At 45.5% G+C, this 26,630-nt stretch overlaps 1 protein-coding gene across 3 annotated transcripts in view; it reads right to left on the bottom strand.

Moving 5' to 3' along the window:
• Nucleotides 1–26,630, bottom strand: part of LOC147013875 (serine/threonine-protein kinase D3-like) — a 74,233-nt gene that overhangs the window by 28,462 nt on the left and 19,141 nt on the right. The gene's annotated exons all lie outside the window — the stretch shown is intronic.

A 26,630-nucleotide genomic window follows, 5' to 3' on the forward strand; every position in this document is an offset into this window, starting at 1 on the left:
ACATCACAATAAATCACTAAAGTACCAGATCGAGAGATCGCAAAATCACCAATTTGTTCATCCACAGATCGATCCGTAAATAAAATCGCTGCCAGTCGGTCCATCTGTCTATCCATTCAGGGAGGGGCTTCCCAGTTTAGGGCGTGGCATCCCCCATTCAGGGAGGGGCTTCCCAGTTTATGGCGGGGCATCCCCCATTCAGGGAAGGCCTCAAAATCAAATTGCCGCCATTTTGTTTGCTCCATATATCCTCTTTTGTAAGGCTCGCACTTTCGTACTCTCTCACGGCGTTATCTTAACTCTAATTTGATATCTGATTTCATTTTTTGTCGTCGCTCAGATGGTTTAAGTTTCGGTTGCAGAAAAGGTGAGCAAATTGGACAAATATTCGTGTTTTTAGACAAAAATGCATCCTGATAGCTGTTTTGAATGTATCTTATCAGACGCGATGTGGGGAGGGGAGACGAGTGAGCTGGGATGAGTGAGGGAAGAGAGGGGTAGCAGAGGAGGGAGGTTAGGGGTCAGGTCAGGTATGGAAGCATGTGCCAGAGAAGTGCATCACTGCGTACACTTTCTGCCAGTACTCCAGGGGCCTCCATCTGGCCATCCCTCAGGAAGATGCCTGGCCCATCCCCATCTCCTTGAAATGCTGATCAACCTTCTGCAACCATGAGGCACGTGGTCCATCCATTGGCCTCCTCCACTCTTGATGCTCCCTTGCTGAGAGAATCTGGTGAGCAGGTTCAACATCAGGAGAACGAGCCACATGTCCACACAGCCGCAGCTGACACTCACGGAACATATAGGTAACAAATCTCATCTGAGTCTCTCTCAGCAACCGTTCGTCAGGCACAAAGTCTGACCAGAGGTAGCCAAGGATTCTCTGAAGAGACCAGGTACCGAAGCAGTTCAGTCTCCATCTCAGATCCCTGGTCAGCATCCAAAACCCACATCTGTAGAGCAACACGAGAAGGACGAAGGATTTAAAGACTCAGACTTTTGTCTTCCTGCATAGGCACCAACAGCACCACACTCCATGATCCAGTGAATCCATGACTCCCCAGGCCCAACCCAGATGTCTATCAACCTCTGGCTCACAACATGTGGAGAGATGAATATCACTGTCAAGGTAAATTAATCTCTCTGTGACCTCAACATCCTCACCACAAATGGGTACAGACATGACAGCAGCATCCAAGACATCACTGAAAGCCTGGATCTTACTTTTGACCCAGGAAACCCGTAATCCCAATGGTTCCGACTCCTCATTTAGTGCCTTGAGGGCCCCCATAAGTATATCTGGTGTCTCCACAAAGATGACTGCATCATCTGCGAAATCAAGGTCAGAGATTATGACATTCCCAAATGATGCATCGCAACTTAATCTCTCAGATATCTTCCCCAGGAATCCAGTTCATAGAAGTGCTGAAAACTGGGGGGCAGAAAAGTAACACTCCTGACAAACTCCTGTAACAACCGAGAATAAGTCGGAGATGAAACTACCCCACCTCACAACAATCTCAGTACCAGAGTAGAGTTCAGAAATTCAGTCGATCAGTTTTGGTGGCACCCCACGAAGCCAACAATCCTCCAGAGGGCATCCTGATTCACTGAATCAAACATCTTGCAGAGATCAACATAGGTTGCAAGCAGCCCCTGCCGAAACTGTCATCTTTGTTCAGTAAAGACCCGAAGAGTAAGGATAGAGTCAATTGTTGACCTCCTTGCTGTAAAGCCTGATTGCTCTGGGCGCCGGTGTTCAAGCAGATGCCGGTGAACCCGATCAAGAATGATCCGAGCAAAGACCTTGCCCGGCACTGAGAGCGTTGTCATCCCACAGTAGTTGTTGCAGTCCTGGCGATCACCCTTCCCTTTCCAGAGAGGGACAACAAGGCCCCTCTTCCAGTCAGTTGGGATGATGCCTGTGTTCGAAGCAGAGCACAGAACTATATGCAACAGCATAAGTACAGCATTTCCACCAGCCTGCAGAAGTTCAGCATGGATGCCACAGATCCCAGGAGCTTTACCCACTTTCAACAGGTTCACCGCAGCCTGTGTTTCCACAAATGAAGGTGGTTCACAGTTGATCGGAGGGGCAGCAAGAGGAATAGTTACACCACTGACAACCAACTTAAGAGCTGGTGGGTCAGCCTGGTACAGCCGCTCAAAGTAACCGCCTTAGTGGAAGATCACTTCAGACTCCTCTGTCAAGAGCCCAGCACCCTCTGCTCTGACTGCAGTACACCGAGGGATGGGCTACAAGGAACGCCGTGCATGAATTCCTCCGTAAGCATGAAGAGAATCACATGACCACTGGTGATGCTCTACCCCTTCCACGCACATAGGCCTCCTTGTCCGCCCTGAAGTGCACATACCGTTTTAGGCCTCAACAAAGCCTTTTTGCTTTGTTGCCTGCGTGATTGGGGTGACTGGCTTGGGATCCGAGGATCCTGAGTTTGAGCCCCATTGGCTGCAGAATTAACACCCAGTGGGGTCAACTCAGCCTGCCAACTTTCTCAGGTTTGCAAAATGAGTACCAGTGTCTTGGTAGAGGAGCACAGAATCAGTGGCACAGCTGCACTCCAAGAAATGATAACTACCTGGCAGCCAAAGCTACCATATGCAACAACAGAGAACAGGCCTCCACTCCCTGAACAGCTCAGTTCTGCCATTAAGCCTGGCCCTGCGACTCTGGTCAATGGTATCCAGTGTCCTTTGGGAGATAAAGTTATTTTTCACCTGATGTGAGTTCCAATACATCCAATGGCAACATCAAGGATGGTAGTCTTGAATGCACTCCACAACTCTTCAGGATTCTCCAAAACACCCAGACCCCCCAAATACCCACTCAGCCTGTTCGCAAACTCCTCGGCGACACTCATTTTTGATCTTGCCAACATCCAGCCGAGGCTGGGATGGTACCATTCTCCTGGATTTAAGGTGCAACTTCAGAGTTGCTACAACAAGCCGGTGGTCAGTATTGAGGAATTAAGCACTCCGGTAGACCCTGCAGTTCTGGTTCATCCTCCAGCGACCATCAACGAGGACATGGTCAATCTCCTTTGCCACACTGCCAGCGTTGGAATACCAAGTCCAGTGATGAGATTGTGGGCGCTGAAACCATGAACCGAACACCCTAAGTCCATGACTTCTTGCAAAGTCAAGAAAATTAGTGAAATTTTGGTTCTCAGTTCCAGACCCATGCGGACCAACACACGTCTCATAACCATCCCTACCAGTTCCAGTCGATATATTGAAATCCTCCAAGATGAGAAGAGTATCTCACGTGTGGCACTGATTAACCACAGACTTGAGCACGGCATCGAATGTCTCCTTGATAGTGAGATCACTCGGCTTCGTCAGAGCATATACAAAGACCATGGAAATGACACCCAAGGAGTGATGAATCTTCAGTGTCATCACATGCTCGTTGACCGGTGTTATCTCAATTATCATGTAAGTCAGCTTATTGCACACAGCTGCAGCAACTTCTTGGGTATGGTAACCATCAAATGACCAGACCATTAGGTGTAACCACCCGACATGATCTCACCACTATTCGGTCTCCAAACCTCAGAGAGTGCTGCAATACCGATGTCCAAACGCTTGAGCTCAGATGATAACAGAGACAGGTGATCATCCTCTCTTCAGGATATGACATTCCAGGCACCCACCCGAAGGGATCACCTCTGTATAACCCGAGGAGACCGCCGTCTGATAGACGCCACCTCAACAACACCTCGACACACACCACCGCAATCCAACCCAGGAAGGTTACCTCGTGCTTTTCCTCCTATCATGAAATAATGGGGGTCCTGAACCCTTTACCCCAATCCTGTCATGTGGTGAGCTGCCATGCACAGGAGGTATTCCCACGAAGTGGGTTTTATTTTTATTTGCGGAATGAAGTGTTTTATGGTGGCTGGAGTGCAAATCCTGCCACCAACCTCCTCGAATAAGGTAATCCAACTGCAGGAGGACGTCCACAGACACAGTTGGGCACTAGATATGGATGGCCGTTGGCTCACAAGGAGCTCCTCCGCCCTTTAACCTGTTTTGTTTAGTCCTGCTGGGTGACCATATCCATACACCCTCCTCACCAGGAAACCTGGTGGGAGAGTTGGTTTAGTCACCGACAACCCGACCATGGAACAGGTTAGTACAGGTTTCCATTGCACCTGTAGCAACTCACAGAACTGATCTGGCCTGACTTGACAGTAGGATTCCCTGCTCGGGAATGAGTTATAATAGCTGTTTTGAATGTATCTGATTGGACGCAATGCAGGGAGGGAGGTGGGAGAAAAGAGTGTGGGGGGAGGAGTGAGAGGAGAGGAAGAGGGGGAGTAGAACAGGGAGGGTAAGGTTCCTTTCTGGGGAATGAGTTATGATAGCCATTTTGAATGTATCTGGTGTGACGCAATGCGGGGAGGGAGAGAGGAGGGGCGAGGAGAGAGGGAAAGGCGGAAGGAGGAGTAGAAGAAGGAGGGTAGGGTTCCCTGCTTTGGAATTAGTTATTACTTGCGAAAATGTAAGATTTTTCAAGTATTTTGGTTGGTTGTGTGCGCTATTCTGTTTGTCTGTTTGTCTCTTTTTTAATGTTTATCACCAACAGGTAATTTTAAACGAATCTTCACGAAACTTCATCACATGGTAGAGTTTGTCATAAGCAGAAGCCGAATGTTTTTGATTGTCAAAAGGTCAAAAGGTCAACGAATTTGTCAAATTTCTAAAATCCTCCAATTTCCTCCAATTGACGAAATTTGAACAGGGTTTTCACATCAACTCACTGAATTCAACCACCAATTCTTTTTGAGGTTAACATAGGCCAAAGGTCAACAACTTAGGTGAGATTTCTAAAATCCTCAATTTTCATCCGATTGACTTGAAATTTGAAGAGGAGTTGCATATTTGGCCATTTAATTCAACCACCAATTATTTTTGAGGTCAAATTTGTGTAATGGATTTTGCAAGTGTCGTGCAAGTATTGTTTGATGGAGTTTGCAACGAAGCATGATGTCTTTCTTGTTTATGACTTATACTGTATATGTTATTATTTAGTAAAAGTACAGCGACCGAAAAATGAAGTTAGGGATCCAACTGTTGTCTGATTATATTTTTTCATGTTCCCAGGTATATATACATATATATAAATAGTTTATTTAAAGCGAGTAATAACTCTTTTCAAACTATATAATTAAACCATACTTCGAAAAACTTTGCATGTGATGAATTGAAGATGTTGACGAACAATGGAATACAATATTTATTAATAACGTTTGTTTTTTGGGGATAATAAATTTGTGAAGTGATGTGTATTCAGTGCTTTCAAGTTTTAAAGTGAACGACAGAAGTAAATCAGTCAAGGCAGGTACCCCCCCTCTCAAATCAAGTCAATCAAGTCAAGGCAGAAATAAATCTCTCCACACCCTCTCCAACCTCCCATCCCCTACCTCCCTCCCTCCTCTCCCACCCCTCACACCCTACCTCCCTCCTCTCCCCTGTATGCAATCCTACCCACTCCCCCTTTTCTCATCAAGTCAATCCTCCCAAGTCAATCAAGTCAAGGCAGAAGTAAATCTCTCCACACCCTCTCCAACCTCCCATCCCCTACCTCCCTCCCTCCTCTCCCACCCCTCACACCCTACCTCCCTCCTCTCCCCTATGTGCAATCCTACCCACTCCCCCTTCTCTCATCAAGTCAATCCTCCCTTGACCACTTAGTCCTTCTATATCAAAAATGAAATTTCAAATACATATAATATCACGGATATTACAAATAAATTTGTAGAAAATAAATGTTTGTATTATGGTTAGTGTAAATCATGCCAACACAGAAAATCTGTGATGTCAATCTCTGCAACGACATGTGGAGAGGCGAGCTTATTCTTCTTCTTCATCTTCATCTTCTTCATCTTCTTCATCTTCTTCATCTTCTTCATCTTCTTCATCTTCTTCATCTTCTTCATCTTCTTCATCTTCTTCATCTTCTTCATCTTCATCATCTTCTTCATCTTCTTCATCTTCTTCATCTTCATCATCTTCATCATCTTCATCTTTTTCTTAATCTTCTTCATCTTCTCCCCAGATTGAATGATGGCCATGTCTTTTGTGTAAATAAGATTGCATAAGAATATGTGTTACAGTAAAACCTGCTCTTTGGTTCCTTTTGCTTTTTGCCTGTAAATACTCGCTTTTAAATGATTGCTTCCGTGTGTGTGTGTGTGTGTGTGTGTGTGTGTGTGTGCCTAAATAAAGAGATTGTTAGTTATTATTTCAAATCTGTCTCGATTGTCTTTTCCTTCATTGGTCCGACAGAGTGCACAAGCATCATTAGACGGGAAGTTGTACTCCACCTAATTTGCTCTGTTAGCCGGTGCTGCACCCATCTGTTCTACTTGGCAGAAGATCACCAAGTGTGGTGCCGAGGGCATGGCCTCTTGTTGGGTTGCTGTGCCAATAGAAAGGTACCATGGAAACATCGAAGCATAACCCTGCTAGGCCATTAACTTAAGTCAAGCAGCTACGGCTGTGGTAAGAACTACAGCCCATTGGACCGCGGAGTTAACTGCAGTCGGTGGCTTCAGGATCAGGTGTTCGATGATGAACCTCGAACCCTGGGCTGTCGATATATATACTAGCAAATACAATCCATCAGTTCGCTGATAGGAATATTGAGAGAGGGGGGAGATAGAGTGGTGAGGGAGAGAGAGGGAGATGTGTGTGAGAGAGCAGAAGGAGAAGGGTGCGAGAGAGACAGAGACAGAGACAGACGAGGGAGAGGATGGAAGGGAAATTCTGGCAGATGCGACACCCAGTTTAACATCGATCCGAGAGACGGCACACACATTAATGAATCCCCTTGCCTGTGAAACACCGGGATGACTGTTTATAACGGGGTTGGCATTCAAACTCAGGCCAGACTGCTTCGAGTAAGCATGTATACCTTTTGGCTATCCTGCCATGGTGGATTCATTGCTTTGTAACAACTGAAATTTTTTTTTTTACTCGTAATACTCTTCCTAACTTATTTATTTTGCCTTCCTAACCTATTTCTTTTGCCTTCCTAACTGAGATGTCCCCATGGAGACCCGATTCATGGTATCACCATGGAAGCTTGTAGAGTGCTCGTCAAGTGGCTTCAGCAGTCAAGCAAGCACACCATCGAAACGGTTGAAGAAATTTAAAACAAGTACAGGTCCATTCAAAGTACACTGCCCCCATGCCAAATAAATAACAAATCTGGAATTGGGAGGGAGTGCAGCTCATCAGGTACAGCACAGGCAGACAGAATTGGGAGGGAGCGGTGTACAATAATTTATTGATTAATTTCATAATTAAAATAAATAAATAATAATCGTAAAATAATTAATTTTTAATGAATTGGCTAATCGTACACCAAAACCACCATTGTTTCATCCGAATCTGAAACTTTTTGAAAATTAAGTAATTCATCGAAAAATGAATAATTAATTGATTAATCAATAAATCGAAATTACCCTTTATAGCCAAATCACTTGTTCACTGTCATGTCAAAATATTAGCTTTACAGCTCAAAAGGTGTGAGATATTGGCCAGATGAGAAATAAAATAAATAAGTCATTAATAAATCAATATGAAGTAATTAATTGATTAATCAAAAAATAAAAATACTGTATTTGCCAAAGCACATCTTCACTTTTTTCCCCCAAATTTCAGCTTCCTCGCTCAAAGGATGGCTGGGGTATTGCCCAGACAAACAAACAAGAAAACAAGTTGCGGTACATTGAAAATACACAACCCCCATGCCAAATAATTAAATAACAAACTCTCCAGTGCCTGGCGATGCCGCCTTGTAGCACATGGAGTCGGAATTTGGAGGGAACGGTGTACAATAATTGATTGATTAATCCATTAATTGCATAATTAAAATAAATAAATAATAATCATAAAATGATTAATTTCTCAATCAATTGCCGAATAGCATACCTAAACCACCACTGTTTCATCCGAATCTGTAACTTTTTGAAAATAAAGTCATTAATCGAAAAATTAATTGATTAATCAAAAATACTCTATCTCCAAGTCACTTGGTCACTGTCATGTCCAAATATAAGCTTCCAGCTCAAAATATACCTGAGATATTGCCAGGATGAGAAAATAATAAATTAGTAATGAATAAAGCGATAATAATCAAGTAATTAAACAATTAATTGATTGATAAAATAAACATTTTTGCTAAAGCACATCTACACTTTTGTCCCCAAATTTCAGCTTCCTCGCTCAAAGGATGGCTGAGATATCGCCGGACAAGCAAGAAATAAAATAATTCATCGATTAATTGATTCATCAATAAATCAAAAATACTCTTTATAGCCAATTCACTTGGTCACTGTCATGTCCAAATATCAGCTTCATAGCTCAAAAGGTGCCTGAGACATTGCCAGGATGAGAAATATAATAAATAAGTAATTCATAAATCGATCATAAATAAGTAATGAATCAATTAATTGATTCATTTATGATTAGTCATAAAATAAAAAAAATATCGTTTTTGCCAAAGCACATCTTCACTTTTGTCCCCAAATTTCAGATTCCTAGCTCAAAGGATGGTTGAGCTATCACCCGGACAAGCAACTAAGAAAACAAACAAACAAATGGAGTGAAAACTGAGTGCTCCCTTCTTTTGGTGCCTGGAGATGACATCATGCATCACCTGTCGATGGCATTAGGAAGGAGCGGTGCACAATAATTCATCGATTAATTGAATATATAATTCAAGAAATCAAAACACACCCTTTTCAGCCAAATCGCTTGGTCACTATCGTGTCCAAGTATCAGCTTCAGAGCTCAAAAGGTGCCTGAGATATTGCCAGGATGAGAAATAAAATAAATAAGTCATTAATGAATCGATAATAATAAAGTAATTAATCAATTAATTGATTCATTTCTGATTTAATCAAAAAATAAAAAACACCAATTTTGCCAAAGTACATCTTCACTATTGTCCTCAATTTCAGCTTCCAAGCTCAAAGAATGGCTGAGATATCACCCGGAGAAGCAAGCAAGCAAACAAACAAACAAGAAAGCAAGAAAACAAATGGAGTAAAAACTGAGGACTCCCTTCCTTTGATGCCTGGTGATGACGTCATGCATTTCCTGGATATGGAGTTGGGAAGGAGCAGTGTACAAAAAAAAGTTTTTTTTTTTTTGTGTATCTATCAATGTGACAAGTCGTACAATGAAAGCAGATCGCACAAAAAGGGGAAACATTGTGAAAAATAAAATTGCACAACATTTTCAGCGGGTGAGCCATCGCCTGAGGCATTGCATGACACGTGGGGCAAACACAGGTGGGTGAAGCCTGAACTTTGGTCAAGTGGATCAATGTATTTTTGATTGTGTTTAGCAGAGGGACAGTGCAGAGTGAGTGTGGGTAATTTTGCTGTGTATAGCCATGGCTTGCAAACGAACATCCAAGCAGCTGATAGAGTGTTCACTTGACAAACACTCCAATGAAATGGTTGATAAGGAATGTCAGGTTTGGCAAGTGATTATATATCGCCAATCGGTCATATTAAACACCACCTGGAGATACCCGAAGTGTCAAAAAATGTGCGAATTGGACAACTTTTCACTTTTTAGCAGTCAGAACTGCTGCTGAGGTCAATTCTGCAGTCAAATTTTGAAATATATATGCACTGTATGTATATATGTATGTGTGTATATATATATATATATATATATATATATATATATATATATATATATATATATATATATATATATATATATATAGTGTTGTGGTTACCAAATTCGCAAACCACCATTCAGGTCCCTTAGGTGAGATATCTCGGTAAGTATATGTGTAGCTAGGCCCAAACCCGTTGTCTAGAGGGAATAAATGTTATTCATGCGTGCTGCGACTCTTCAGGATAGCCGTTTTTCTTTTACTATCTTTATTTTGGACCAAGCGCCATTGTTACCACCACCAACCACAACATCAACCACCCACCGCGGCGCCGCTTCCCGTCACACCTCGCAACCGTCGCATCGCCACCGTTCTTGCGCCGCTTGTGGGTACCGGTGTTGGACTCGTGCAGGGCGCGCGCCGAACAGCGTGTACAAAACCACGGATTTTCCACTTCAAAAACGGATCAAAAACGACACACGCCCACTTTTGTTCCGTCCAATCGGTGAGCGAGGGGCGATTTGGCCCCGCCTCCAGGGCGTTGGAGGGCGATCGCTATATGCAAATTTATGGATCAAAAAGCATTCACGCCCACTTTTTCTCGGGCCAATGGGGAGCGAGGTGAAAGGTCGAAGGCAGGGGGTCAAAGATGAGAGAGCGAAGCCACGGGGCTTATATAAGCGACCGCGTTCGTCAGTCAAGTCAATAGAGAGTTAAGACTTCGCGGGCGGTGGAGTTGGGAAGAAGAAGCAAGAAGGAGTTGGTCGTCGTCGTGTGCGTTGGACTCGGAGCGAAGGGGACGGAGCTGTGGAGAGGCGGCGAGGGCAGACGAGGGGGTGCTCGCGTCGTGCCGGGAGCTGCACACCAGGGAGGCCGACGGCGCGACCTGGCCGAGGTGGAGATGCTCGTCGCGGGACTCGAGGCAGAGTAGAAATCCTCCTTTCCCCCGAGCATCAGCAACCCCCTCCTGTTTCCCCCCGCGCTGAGATAGTGCGACCAAGGGGGCCCCTTTCCCACCCCCTACCAGACATTGCCCGTGAGGCCCGCGGAGTTGAGGCACCATCGCCGCTCCGCGTCTCATCACCAGACGGGTAGGCCCGACCCGGTCTCGGCCTCAGGCCCGCCTCATCTTTGAGGGTGTTCTTTTCCTTGGTTTTGGGTATGTGTTGTCGGCGCCGTCTGTGAAGTAAAATTGTATAAGTGTTGCCGTGTGCTCGCGTAATCGGTATTAGATCTGCATTGTCGCATTTGCTTTTTGTGTAAAATTGCATTGTGTTTCTTTTTCTTTTCTATGTGCTTTTGGTGGAATTGTATATGTGCGCTTTCCGTTCATCGCGAATAAATGTGCTTTGTGTTGAACTGTTTCCCGCTTCGCTTCGTCATTTCTTTCATTGAATCCTCATCTTGCTTCACGTAAAGGGTTGGTAGTGGGCTGAATACGCCCGATAATTAATCGAACCGTCGAGGCCGACGATAACACCGCTCGGTTATCCCGATAGTACGGAACGGGTCGCTTAAGTGGCCCGTGTCCGAAGTCGACCTGCGGCGAGGTGCGATCGCCCGGTCTACCCTCCGTGTGGGTACTTAGGTAGGTCGAATTTGGCGAGCAACCCTATCCCACGCGGGGGCTGATTGGCTCGATCGCGGTGAGACCGAAAGGTCCACCCGTGACTGGTTCCCGGCGTTAGTCCGAGAGGGTCACGACTGGATTGTCCGTCCGGTGGGCGACGTGCCGCGATTCGAGTTACGTGGCCGTCAGCACGCCGGCGGGCGCGAATCCGTAACAATATATATATATATATATATATATATATATATATATATATATATATATATATATATATATATATATATATATATATATATATATATATATATATATATATATATATATATAGTTTGTATACATTGTCGAGGCTCGTATGAGAGCAAACGCACAACAAGATGGGCAGTAGACAAGAGGGGCGGGAGAGGGAAGGACAAAATAGTGGGGAACAGAGACATTAGGAGATCTGTGGAAGGGAGAGTGATGGGGCGGGGAACATGGGGTTTACAAGTTGGACATCACATGGACTTTCAGGACCTTACGCGACGGAGAACTTTTGGGAAGGAAGGCAGGGAATTTGAAGGAGGTGGGTTTGGGGTGGATTAACGGAGGTGAAAAAGATCGTGGTTTTGGATGGGGTAAGATAAGAGGTGGTGATGAACAGCTGCTTTGAAGACCTGGAGGGAAGAATGGGATTGAAGAGAGTGTGGGAGTTCATTCCAAAGGTGCGAAAAAAGAGGAATGAAAGAGTGAAGGTGAGCAGTGATTCGTGATATTGGTAGTTTACCAGAAGGGGTTGCTGGCGGACCTTGATCTATCTGTGGAAATAAGGGGGGGGGGACATATCACAGACAGACCGGGGGGGGAGGTGAGACCAGAGAGCAGATGGTAGAAGACAGAAAGACCACCGACCTGCCTGCGGTGAGAGAGTGAGAGGCCCAAACACTCAGCCTCACCGCGGGAGATACCAATGATTCTAAATGCCTTGGTTTCCACAGCGTGAAGCCAAGAAAGATGAGAGGAAGGAGCACCATCCCAGAGGGGAGCGCAGAACTCCATCAGGCTGCGGATGAAAGCTTTGTATGTGGTCAGGAGCTCACTTAGTAAAACTGTATGTGCGCGAAGGGTGGAAAAGGAAGCCTATGTGCGAGGAATCTGTGAGGGGGTAGAGCATCACCTGTGGTCAAGTGATTCTCGTCCTGCTTACAGGGGAATTCGTGCATTGCATTCATCCAATCCCGTGTCTCGGTGGATTGCAGTTGGAGCAGAGGGTGGTGGGTTCTTGACAGAGGAGTCCGAAGTGAAGGCCCGCCTGGCCGGTTAGTTTGAGCAGTTGTACCAGGCTGATCCACCAGCTGTCGCGATGGATGTCAGGGGTGTTATAATCCCTATTGCTGACCATCCAATCAACTGTGATCGACCTTCCTTTGTGGAAACGCAGGCTGTGGTGAACTGGTTGAAATGGGGTAAAGCTCCAGGGATCTGTGGCATCCATGCTGAACTTCTCAAGGCTGGTGGAAATGCTGCACTCATGTCGCTGCATGCAGTTCTGTGCTCTGCTGGAACACAGGCATCATCCCAACTGACTGGAAGAGGGGCCTTGTCATCCCTCTCGGAAAAGACTGCAACAACTACCGAGGGGTGACGCTGCTCTCAGTGCCCGGCAAGGTCTTTGCTCGGATAATTCTTGATAGGGTTCGCCACCATCTGCTTGAGCACCAGCATCCAGAGCAATCAAGATTCACACCAAAGATGTCAACGTTTGACCGTACCCTTGCTCTTCGGGTCTTCACCAAATGCAGATGAGAGTTTCGGCAGCGGCTGCTTGCAGCTTATGCAGGGGCTCTGTAAAGCATTTGACTCAGTGAATCGGGATACCCTCTGCAGGATTCTTGGTCTTCGTGGGGTGCCAGCAAAACTTGACGATCTGATGTCTGAACTATACTCTGGAACTGAGAGTGCTGTGAGATGTGGTGGTAGCATCTCTGACATATTTACAGATCATCTCTGACTTATTTCCAATTGTTACTGGTGTTTGTCAGGGGAGTGTACTGGCCCCCACACTTTTCAGCACTTGTGTGGACTGGATTCTGGGGAGGATGTTGGAGAGATCAAGCTGTGGTGCATCGTTTGGGAATGTCAAGATCTCTGACCATGATTTCGCAGATGATGCAGTCATCTTTGCGGAGACTTTAGATATCCTTTTGGGAGCCCTCGATGTGCTGAATGAGGAGTCGGAGCCGCTGGGATTACGGGTTTCCTGGGTCAAAACTAAGATCCAGGCTTTCAATGACATCTTGGATGCTGTTGTCCTGTCTGGGCCTGTTTGTGGTGAGGATGTTGAGGTCGTGGAGAGATTCACTTACCTTGGCAGTGATATTCATGTCTCTGCTGGCTGTGAGCCAGAGCTCAACAGACATCTGGTTCAGGCCTGGAGAGTCATGGATTCACTGGATCATGGGGTGTGGTGCTGCCGATATCTGCGTGGGAGGACGAAAGTCCGAGTCTTGAAGTCCTTGGTTCTTCCAGTCTTGCCCTATGGATGTGAGACTTGGACTCTGATCAGGGATCTGAGATGGACACTTAATTCCTTTGGTACCAGGTCTCTTCGGAGAACCCTTGGCTATTGCTGGTCAGACTTTGTGTCCGCGGTTGCTGAGAGAGACTCAAATGAGATTTGTTACCTGCATAGTCCGTGAGTGTCAGCTGTGGCTGTATGGACATGTGGCTCGTTTTCCTGACGCTGATCCTGCTCACCATATTCTCTCTACGAGGGAGCTTCATGAGCAGAGGAGGACAATGGGCTGACCACGTGCCTCGTGGTTGCAGCAGGTTGTGATCGGCATCTCAAGGAGATGGGGATGGGCCAGGCATCTGCCTGGGGGATGGCCAGACGGAGGCCCCTGGAGTACCGGTGGAAAGTGGATGCAGCAACGCACTGCTCTGACGCATACTCCCATACCTGACCTATCGGTATGAAGATGAGTCATTCGATGATAGACTGATGAAAGTGGGACAAAAAACAAATTTCAGCGCTTTATCATTAAGAAACCATTGCAACCTGTTTCAAGTCAAGGCATTGTTGAGCAGGCCAAAAAACAATGGCAAATTAAGACCCCAGCGACATGACAGAGGGCTGAGAAAGTTGTTGACCAAGGATGTTGCCTTGATAAAAAAATAATTAAATAAGGCCGTTAATTAGCTTCAAAAGGGGTGTTTAAATTAACCCAAACACCCAATTTTCACTCATGCACTCACTTGGAGTCCTCTGCGTATGTATGCAAAGTTTCAGGCCGCTAGGTTTCATGCCAATGTTTATAACGTGCACACTGACGTATTTTATACATATTGTTGCGGTTCTGGAAACCGCATCCCTCCAACACCAATCGCAGCCAACATACAGTGGTCCCCAGTCAGTTATTTCATGAATGTACGTTCAGATAGTCCCTTCCTTCTTGTCTTGTGGGTCGAACAGGACAGTGCATTGTGTAAATCTCATAGTTAGGTCTGATTAAATCTCTGAACTCATTCCTATTCTTTCTTTTTCTCTATTCCTCATGTAAATCCAAGTAAGGGGTCCTCGCGAGGCCGGCAGGCACTCCGCTCGGACACCCATCTGTAAAAACCACAGCCGCGCCCTTCGCGTAAGAATGCGTCGTCACAGAAGACCAAGGGTAGAAGCCAACAATAAACTGCAGTGCTGCACGGAGCACGTGACCCCCAACCCACTGTTCAGGCGACGAGAAGAGTAACCAAAATGACGGCGTCGCTGCAGGAATGCCGTGCCGAGGAAATAGACGGAACGGCACACCAAGTGCTAACAAATTACAATATGCACGCGGCGCACTCTTCTTCAATCCAAATCTCCATTTACTAATTATATCCAATCCTTGCCCTCAATTCCCTGACACAGATCAGGGCTGGCACCGTGCACACAACACCGCCTTTGATAAATGGCCACGTGCTTAATGGCAGCAGACACACTTGCAGTCCTGGGATAATTTATTATCGCAGACGGAGCAGGGCACGAGTGGCACACATCGTGTTCGGGTCTGCACATGTGTTGCCATAGCATCTTACCGTCAGTCTTCGCTGACAACCGCGGCCGCTGGTGTCTCCCTCGGATGGCGAACGTCCTCTCTCCTCTCCGCCCGACGAGGCTGCAGCCACGCAGAGGCGCGCTGTATGGCTCAGGCCACATGGCTTACAGACAGGCAGAGCATTGACTGGCGCTGACTGCCGGTCGCCGTGGGCGGCCTGGGAGTTCGGTGCAGGGCGATTGGTGTCACAGTGCTCGGTGCGAGATGATTCTGCAGCTTGGAACCATCTGGCCGGAAGTAAAGTGGAGCCGCTTCCGGTCATGGCGGCCGGCCCGTGTGCTGGCTGGCGCCCAATCAGAGCACCCGATTCGGATGACGACACCGCTTCAGGTCGTCACCCCCGCCACAAAATGGGATCTATAAAAGGACGAGTCACGGGGCGGTAGAGTGTTGTTCCTGCTCACCGCTCCTGTCTGCTCATTCCTGTCGGCTCATCCTGCTCATCCTGGGCTAGTGGTCATCTTTCCTGCACTGCGTTCCCGTCTGCTGGTGAATTCCAGTTCCAGCTCCAGCTCCAGCTCCAGCTCCAGCTCTAGCTCTAGCTCTAGCTCTAGCTCCAGATCCAGTTCCAGTTCGAGTGCCAGTTCCTGTCGTCGTTCCTTCCCATCGTTCCTGTCTTCATTCCTGTCGGCTCATTCTGTCTGGCTTGGGATGGACAGTCTGCCCATTTGCCTGCTGGCTCTGCCCTTCTTTACCAATTCGCCTGCTGACTCCGCCTTCATTACCGTACTCTGCCTTCTAACTCTGCCCAACGTCCTTCCTTCACGCCTGTCGAGCCACGCCCATTCTCTGGATCGACACACCAGCTTTCACGGAGGTATCGCCCAGCGGAGCATCTTCCCAAAACGTACTGGTGATGCGGTCGGACAATTGTGCAAGGTATTGAGAAACCGTTAGCGTCATCTCCTCTCCTCTTTTACTTCTCATTAACTCTTCTTCATCGGGATTGTGTGTGTGTGTGTGTGTGTGTGTGTGTGTGTGTGTGTGTGTGTGTGTGTGTGTGTGTGTGTGTGTGTGTGTGTGTGTGTGTGTGTGTGTGTGTGTGTGTGTGTGTGTGTGTGTGTGTGTGTGTGTCATGGCCCCTGTCCTCGCTTAAGTTAAGATAGTACAAGAATTATATCGGGATAACTCTGCTCTTTGTCTGCCTTTGTAAGTTGCTTGTTTAATTATCGCACCTCACATTCATTCTGATCTCTGCTCACATCCACCAATAAATCTATTAATTGTGCCACATCTTTTGCATTGATCAAATTCTCCCGGAGAACTTGACTGAATCGGGAATTGATTTTTTAATAATTTTTTCGTTGCCCGATTTGAACAAAACTTGATACTGCACACCGCAGGAGAATGGTGAGTAAGGTGGCCTTAAAATTTTTGCGCTATCATGTGCCGTTTTGGCTATATTTCGGGAACATACATGCATACATACATATACATACATACAAGATGAGAGTTTTAGTAAAATATAGATTATGGTCTGTCTGTCTTCCTTTGTTAATTGTCTTTTTCTCGCCAATATGATGCCAATATACGACTTCCTGCAGTGCAATATTGTCCAAATAATGCTTCAGAGGGTGTCGCAACACAGTCTGTTCCAACACTGCTTTTATACAGACAGAGGGTTTGTAACTAATCAACAAAAGTTGGGACACCTGTATAAATTGTTTGCATCAACTTTCAAGGCTTAATTTACTTCCATTGCTGCAGAACAGCTGCAGTTACTAACCCATTACTTGTTCTCTCAAAAAGGACCCTTTTTTAACAACTCTGAAAGTTACATGATTTTTCAGTTTTTAGTCACCTCAACTAATATTTTTTAACCTCTGGCAGTTTACCCCTTAGATTTGTACCATTTCAGGTTATTCACTGGACTTGAACTGCTTAAATTTCAATAAAACTGAAAAATGGGGGTGTTCTAAAACTTTTGACCGGGTGTGTGTGTGTGTGTGTGTGTGTGTGTGTGTGTGTGTGTGTGTGTGTGTGTGTGTGTGTGTGTGTGTGTGTGTGTGTGTGTGTGTGTGTGTGTGTGTGTGTGTGTGTGTGTGTGTGTGTGTGTGTGTGTGTGTGTGTGTGTGTGTGTGTCATGGCCCCTGTCCTCTCTTAAGTTAAGATAGTACAAGAATTATATCAGGATAACTCTGCTCTTTGTCTGCTTTTGTAAGTTGCTTGTTTAATTATCGCACCTCACATTCATTCTGATCTCTGCTCACATCCACCAATAAATCTATTAATTGTGCCACATATCTTTCCTCGCCTGCCTGTTAATAAATTATTAGTAGAAATGTTCCCAGCTCATTTTTGTCTTTTCTTTCATTGATCCAGCATGGTCCGTATCCTAACCGAGCCAGGACTTTATTCCAAATGATCCGTTCCTTTTAGCTGGTACGTCCTTGGCAGTGTCGCTCGGCTCCATGTGATCCGGTAAAGTGATCCGGTTTGATTAAGGCGTACCGAGGGTGTGTCCCCCGGTAATTAGGTCACGTGATTAATTAGGTAACCCCGTTAACCCATAGAAGGAGGAACCCTAGGTCACGAGGTTCAGTTATTGGCGTTCAGTTCAGTTCGCGACCTACCGCGTCACGGAATTATCCATATGCGACGGCCTGCAGTTCTGGGTAGTATAGTGGGAACTCGAGATAGCTTCCTCCCCTGGTGGTCTTCTCACCCGACCCCCGGCCCGCAACAAATACATATATATTATATATATATATATATATATATATATATATATATATATATATATATATATATATATATATATATATATATATTGGGTCGCCAAAATAGGTGACCCTTATTGTCAGTAATTGTCTGTTTGTTTGGATGTTTGTTCGTTTGTCATCAGCATAATTGGTAGTAAACGGGGGCCGATTTTGACCAAACTCGGGTGGTAGGTACATCTTATGACCGAGTGCTTTGGAAATTGTGATGGTTGCTAGGGACGCTTTGGTTTCCAAGCAACAGCCGAAAAACTTTCAAAATCGGTACCGTTCGCGCGAAATCAATTCCTAAAGCCATTATCCCACGTAGGCTGATGAAATTTGGCATGCATCATCTACAGGTGATGCTCTACCAAATATATTCCGGTTTTTGTGATATATGGAATAGTTTACCCGCAGTGCCCCTACAAATGGGGTATGCCCGAAAATTGGCGAAAATTGAAGGTCCCCTAGCGACCAGGTGAGTGCATCGATCCGAATGAAACTTTGCAGGTTCATAGCACGAAATGAGTACTACAACTTTTCCTCAGGACATATTGACCGATATTGCTTAGGTCAGGGGTCAAAGGGCAAAAAGCGATAATATGCGAGAGCTGGAGGTGCCTTCGCGCCAAATGCTACTCCTAGGATTATGGTCAGATGGTCATGAAAATTCACACTAATCATCTGGAATGCATTGTGCACAAACAATCGAGCCGGATTTTCGATTTAGATCTTTGTTTACCCACAGCACCCCCTCAAACTTTGGGGATTTCGGATATCAAACCACATTTTCGGTACATTTCATTCAAATGGATACCGAGTAGTTATCAGTAGATGGAACTGGATGAGATTTGATATGCATAATCTTAAGGTAATTCTCTATCCGCTATATGACATCCATTTTTTCTATATCTTATAGTTTCCAAATGGTAACCCTCTCAACTTGGGTGTCCGAGGGCCATTGAGCATTCCCACTGAAAATTCAAAGTACACTAGCTCCAAGACGGTTGAACCGAATCGAATGAATCTTTACATGCTTATACACCGTAATGAGTACTACAACTTTGCTCATTTGCATAATGACCTATCTCGAGTAGGTCAGGGGTCAAAGGTCAATAAGTGCATTTTTCGGGCGAAATTACCATTCAAGGCACCCTTGCTCCTATACAGATTAACCAATACGAATGAAAGTTCATAGGTACATAGTACTCAATGAGTACTACAACTTTGCTTCAGGACATATTTACCTATCTCGGCTCGGTCAGGGGTCAAAGGTCAATGAGTGCATTGTTCGGGCAAAATGACCATTCAACTCCCCCTTGCTCCTACACGGGTTAACCGATACGAATGAAAGTTCATAGGTACATAGTACTCAATGAGTACTACAACTTTGCTTCAGGACATATTCACCTATCTCGGCTAAGTCAGGGGTCAAAGGCCAATGAGTGCATTGTTCGGGCAAAATGACCATTCAAAGCCCCCTTGCTCCTACACGGGTGAACCGATTCGATTGCAATTTCGTAATTACTTAGTACTAGATTAACTCAGACCAGGGGTCAAAGGTCATCGGATGCTCGGCGACCCATGTTCGCCTCCCGGCTTGTATATATATATATATATATATATATATATATATATATATATATATATATATATATATATATATATATATATACATACATACATACACACATCTCTCATTGGAATTTATTTTCTCGTGTGTCTTGGATTATTGTATCTTGTTTGTGAAACATTTTGAATTCCCCTTGTGAGTTCTTTCATCCTTTCCTGCAATATATTGTGTGATTGACCTTGATAATTACCTGTAACAAGTTAGTGTGGCATCGAGCTTGTTATAAATACCTGCAGTTATTTGCTCAGCTGCCATCGGTTTTGCTGTCCCACGCTGGTGTAATGTGATCCATTCTCTAGCTAACCAAGGGAAACAGTTCGAGCTCTTTCGTGATGATTCCGTGATGTGACATGGTCTCATAATGGTGTCACATTGGTTGTGGAAAAGGTCACTCGGGTTACAAACGTTGGCATTTATAAGTAGATGAGTTCACGATGAAAACGGACACACCGTATATTATATGTAAGCATTTTGGTTTGCAGAGATAGCTCGGTTGTCATTGAGCTCACCTCTCAGCTGTTTGCATCTTGGTTCCTTTCCAATCGGGATTAAATTGTACTGTACAGCCTGTTTGGACTTGTCTGTTAGCGTTCTCATCTGAATCCCTGGCTCATGATGTTGGGAACCAAGGTTCAAATCCCGATACCTTCGGATTTGTCCTTTGTTTACGAATGATCTCATTTATGTAAAGATGCACTGTTATTGATCGTCTTTCGGCTGCTCCCATTAGTGGTCGCCACAGCGGATTATCCGTTATGATCCGCATACTGATTTGGCACAGGTTTTATGCCGGATACCCTTCCTGACGCAACCCTGGTCGCCTCTTATGACACAGGGATAAGGATTGGGTTTCGCCATGATTCCAGGCTGTCCTACACCCTCTCATTGCGCGGCCCAGCGCAGAGTGCCCGTCCTCAAGCGATCCTCCAACCCAAACCTCCGAGTAGCCGGATTACAGGCGCACGCCACTACGCCCGGTTGTGTAAAGATATACTGATATCTGTTAATGTATTTGTCCTGAATGTGAGAAAAAAAAACATTTGGGACACGTTGTCGAGGCTCAGGTGAGAGCTAACACACAACGCACAGCAATGGGGGCATGAGACAAGAGGGACGGGAGTGGGAAGGACAAAACAGTGGGGAACAAAGACATTAGGAGATCTGTGGAAGGAAGAGCGATGGGGCGGGGAACATGGGGAATACAAAATGGACATAACAGAGACTTTCAGGAAGGAAAGCAGGGAATTTGAAGGAGGTGGGCATGGGGTGGGTTAACAGGGGTTGAAAAGATCGAGGATTTGGATGGGGGATGATAAGAGGTGGTGGTGAACAGCTGTTTTGAATGCCTGGAGGAAAGAATGGGATTGAATAGAGTGAGGAAGTTTATTCCAAAGGCAGGAAAAAAAAGAGGAATGAAAGAGTGAAGGTGAGCAGTGATTCGTGAAGTTGGTAGTTTTACCAGAAGGGGGTTGTTGGCAGACCGAGAGCGCCCTGCAGAAATGTGGTGGGGACAAATCGCAGAGAGAGAGCAAAGGGGGGGGGGGCGAGGCTGGAGAGGAGACGGAAGAAGACAGAAAGACCATCGACCTGTGGTGAGAGAGTGAGAGGCCCAAAGACTCAGCCTCATTGCGCGAGATGCCAATGATCCAAAATGCCTTGGTTTCCACAACGTGAAGCCGAGAAAGGGGGGGAGGCAGGAGCACCAGCCCAGAGGGGAGAGCAGTACTCCATCAGGCTGCAGACGAAAGCTTTGTAAGTGGTCAGGAGCTCAGGTGGGCCGAGGAAGGACTTTGCACGACGGAGAATTCCCAGTCAGTGACTGTCTTTGGAGGTGAGGTTTGAAATGTGGCTTTCTCACGAAAGGTCATGGCATATAGTGAGACCCAGAAGATTGAAAGAAAGGACTTCTTCCAGAGGATTGTTGAGAAAGTGGATTGGGGGGGGGGGGGTTCTAAACGGTCCTTTCAGAGAGACATAGTGAGAGTGTGAGATTTGTCTGGATTGAAAGACATGTTCCACGTGTTGGACCAGTTTGTGGTTTTATCCAGGTCTGCAGTGAGCGAAGAAGCTGCTGCTTGCTGGTCTGAGGGATGACCGATGGTACGGCAGAGGGTGAAGTCATCAGCAAAGAGATAAAGAGGATTTTCCAGAGAGTCGGAGAGATCATTGTTGAAAACCAGAAAAAGAACAGGGCCCAGAACGCTACCTTGAGGAACTCCAACCTGGACAGGAAGAGGGGATGAAAGAACTCCATTTAGGGCCACACGGTGACTGAGACAGGAGAGGAAGTCTGCGAGCCATGAGTGGAGATGGCCTTGGATACCATAGGAAGAGAGTTTGGTGAGTAGTGCAGGGTGCCAGACTGTGTCAAAAGCACGTGATCGGTCGAGGGATATGGCTCGGATTTCCTGTCTGGCATTGAGGACCTGCATCCATTGTTGGGAGAGCAGAAGCAGCATATCCAGGGTAGAGTGTCCTGGTCTGAAACCAAATTGATGATCAGAAATCAAGCCATTGGAGAAGAGGAAGGATTTAATTTCTGAAACAATGATGGATTCCATAACCTTGCTGATGATTGGGAGAAGGCTGATTAGTCTGTCGTTGCAGGGATCTGTTTTTGCACCTTTTTGTGCAGGGCAGTGATCTTTGCTGATTTCTAAGCAGATGGCAGATGACCTTGAGCAAATGAGAGGGTGAATAGAACAGAGAGAGAGTGAGCAAGAGCAGAGGAGCAGGTTTTTAGGACACGTGGGCTGATGCCATCTGGACTGGTTGCAGAATCTGAGTCGAGGTTTGACAGCAAGCTCTCCACCTTGTCAGGAGAAAAGGACACAGAGTTCACGGACAGATGGGTGCGACTGGGTAAGGTGGGTAGAGAAAGTGATGGGTTTTGGACACAAGATTTAGATGCAAACACCGAGTTTAGGCATTCAGCTTTATCATGTGCGGTATCAGCAGTGCGGCCATTTGAGGTAAGGGAGGGGATGGAGGGGGAACATACACCAGAAACAGATTTGATTAGATGCCACCAGGATTTTGAGGAGGAAGAGAGGTTTGAAAGTTCAGACTTGAGATTAGAAAGATGTTTTTTCTGGATCTTCTGAGGGTAGATACACACTTGTTCCGAGCTTTATGGAAGGAACTGAGATTACCCTCAATTGGGTTTGATTTCCATGAGGCAAAGGCAAGTTGTTTCAGGACAAATGCCTCGCCACAAGCTTCAGTGAACCAAGGGTGGGAGGAAGGGTCGGACAACTGAAGATGAGAGGGGATAAATCTGTGCATGAGGGAGAGCAAGTTTCTTTGAAAGAATTCCCAGGATGAGTTGATGTTGGAGAAAGTAGCGATGAGAGACCAGTCTGTAAGTTTGAGGGCTGCTTGGAGACCCTGCCAATCGGCCTGAGTGAAATGCCAGACTTGACAGCGGTGAGGTGGTTCTCTGATAACAGCCAGAGAGATGTCCACTTTGACAAGGACGTGGTCAGAAGAACCGATTGGAGCGGAGGAAGAGCAGCAGATATTGTCAGGGAAATTTGTCAAAATCAGATCCAGAAGAGATGGAGTACCATTGGTTGAGATCCGGGTTGGGAAGTTGACCGATTGAGTCAGTCCCAATGAGTCGCAGAAAGCTTTTGCTGAAGTACCATGGCAGGTGAGAGAGGTACCCACACCTAGCCAACTGGCATGATGACAATTGAAGTCACCACATATGAGGAAGAGAGAGTTTGGATGAGAAGATAGAAGTTGTCCATGTTTTCGGATGGTGAGGTGTCGATGGAGTTGATAAACAGTTAAAATGGGACAGATAACGACCAGAAACTTAACTTTGAGATCGTCACCAGAGAGCCCTGAAGGAGAGCTGCCAACGCTCCAAACCCAGAACCTGAAGTTCTTCATAACCGGAAGAACCGGAATGTGATGTGTATCCAAGCTCCTCTATGAGCCTTGTATCATTGTAAAATCCCAAGGAGCTGATCCTCTCGTTGTCCTGCCTTTTGGGTGGTATGAGGAATAGATCTGTGTAATATGAAAGCTAAATCTTGAACGTTTTTTGAAATATCACGTGTGTAAGCCATAGTTGCCGTGGCAACATAATTCAGCCAAACACAGCCATGATCTCAGAGGTTGAGATCATGTCATGAGGAATAGATATGTGCAATATGAAAGCTAAATATTCAACGATTTTTGAAACATCACGAACACAAAAGTACATGGACAGATTGGTCGGTCTGACGGACATCTATTCCTCATCATGACATTTTCAGGTCGGTCAGGCGGGGGACATGAAAATGAGCCCCCTCTCCGACAAGTTCAGAGACTGGGCTCATTTTCATATCCCCCGTCTCTGACCTTGTCGGGGAGGTGGGGGACAATAAATATTATGCTTCCTTTCTGGTTTTGTGACGGGGACTGTTGCATTGCAGAGCACATCTTTCAGTGGAGACGTTAACCTGGTTGTCCTGTCTGCATTATACGAGTGTATACCATCCTAATAGATCCAATGAAATATGGAAATTATGTAGAATTGGATGTGGATATTAACTATGCCTGGTGTTGGCTTAATGGTTAGGATGGTGGGTTTGGGATTCTATGATCCTGAGTACAAACCCCCCTTGGCTGTTCAATTAATACCAGGTGGGGTTGACTCTGCCTGTCATCCTTCCAAGGTTGGCAAAGTGAGTGCCAGCTTGCTGGTATACTGTGTCGGAGTGGCAACTCATCCAGGATTGTGCCCAATAGCAAAGGAGACTGCTTAAGCAGCACCCAACGCTCTGCACAGAGTATGGTCCCAATGGATGGACATTAACTGTAAGGTCCATAAATTAGATGCAAATGTGTTTAGTTAAAAGGATCGGCACATTAATATATAGATATGACTGCAGATCTGATGGTTTACAGAGATGGCTGTAAACCATCAGACCTGTGTGATGGTGATGGTCTTTTCCTGTCTGAATTTTCTTTGCATGTTTGATTACAACTGCCAGCAAGACAATATACCTCGGTGACATTGTGGTTCGAGCCTAAGCTCTGAGTCTGGGAGATCGGTGGTTTGACCCTCATCCGAGTCATACCAAAAACATTAAAGATGGTATGCACCGCTTCCTTGCTTGATGCTCAGCATTTAAAAGGATATAGTATGGACAAACAGCCATAGGTTTGCAACCATTGCATAGACTTTGATTGGCTGTATGTCTTACATTGATGTTCCATGTCCAGGGAACTTACATTAATTATTTTAATGTTATTATTATTATTATTAATATTATTATTATTATTGTACCAAGCCTTCCAGGATGGGTAGGCTCTAGTTGTTTTGTTTATTTTTCACTATTAGTGTTATTATTTACCGGTTCCGCTGCAATTTTTGGGGTTTATTCCCTTTTAAGTTCATTTTCTCTGCAACTGCTTAGACGATCGATACAAAATTTTCACCATAATAGCGACGACTCATGTTAAAGCAAATTATGATAATTATGACGTCATAGGTCGCATGTTGCAGCCATGTTGGAAAAAAAGGAAAAACTTTGGACCTCTGTATCTCTGAAACCTCTCAATGGAAAAAAATGAAACTTGGCGCATGTCAAGTACTCCCCATGGGGAACAACTTTTGAATGGGTGATTTCATTGGTTGGCCTTCATTATGATGTCATGATTCGGTACGTCGAACACTTTATCCGACCACAGTGTATCTTAAGGGGAATCGTTCCTTTCAGGATGATGGAATTTTATGCAACCGAGCCCAAATCCTATCCGGGTTCCCCCTGATGACTAAATCTTTGCTTTTTGCTTATTCGGGTTCCTTCTGATGACTCCAATGCAGAATTCGGTCTTCCATTTGATTTGGATTGAATTTTCTTTAATGCAATTCAAAATTCAGTTTTATAAAGGGGATGTCATGGGTCACGTTTCTGATCAAAGCGAGACGTCTTTGTACCCTGTCATCACTGGTATAAAGTGGTAGTTCTACTTATTATGCCTGGTGTTGGCTTTATGGTTAGGGTGGTGGGCTTTGGATCCAAGGGTCTTGAGTTCAAATCCCGCTCAGCTTTTGAATTAATACCAGGTGGGGTTAACTCTGCCTGTCATCCTTCCGAAGTCGGCAAAATGAGTGCCAGCATGCTGGTATCCTGTGTCAGAGTGGCGACCCGTCCAGGATTGTGCCCAATAGCCAAGGAGACCGCTTTGGCAGCACCAATGCTCTGCACAGAGTATGGTCCCAATCTCCTCCTCCTCCTCCTCCTCCTCCTCCTCCTCCTCTACTTATAATTATTTTGTTGTTTAGGGAGAATTACCCTGTCATAGTTGTTGCGTGACCTTTGTCATTTCTGGAAGTAAAACTGAGCACTTCCGGATCCTTACAGGAACCAGTGTGCCACTTGTGATAAATACACCAGCAAAGAGACAAGTTTTGGTTCTTGAAATGGTCAGAATAAATAAATAAATAAATATTTTGATTTGGAGGTGGTGGTCGTATGGCAGCTTAGCTGCCAGGGTAGCTATCATTTTTTGAAGCTTGACTGTGTCGCTGATGCAGTGCCCATCTAGGCCTCTATCAGTACACACACGAGAAATGGTACTAATTTCACCGACCTCGGAAGGATGACAGGCTGAGTCAACCCCCTGGTGTATTAATTCAGCGGCCGACGGGGCTTGAACTCATGACCCTAGGATCCCAAGCCACCACCATAACCACTAAGCCCACACCAGGCTGATTTGGGGGTGAAAATGATTGGGTCGATTGATTGTAAATTTTTTTTCCCAATTTCCAAACAGCTCAATCACATTACAATATCATTGTCACCCACCTCTCCGCCAAGGTCGGAGACGGGAGACATTAAAATGAGCTCCATCTGTCTGATCAATCATCCGTCCATGTACTTTTGTGTACACGATATGACAAAAACCGTTGAACATTTAGCTTTCAAATTGCAAATATCTATTCCTCATGACATTATCTTCTCCTGATTAGATCACGGCTGTG

This window comes from Eptatretus burgeri, chromosome 13 (genome assembly GCF_056783735.1).
Source record: "Eptatretus burgeri isolate ZD-2024b chromosome 13, Ebu_testis_v1, whole genome shotgun sequence".
Classification (NCBI taxonomy): domain Eukaryota; kingdom Metazoa; phylum Chordata; class Myxini; order Myxiniformes; family Myxinidae; genus Eptatretus; species Eptatretus burgeri.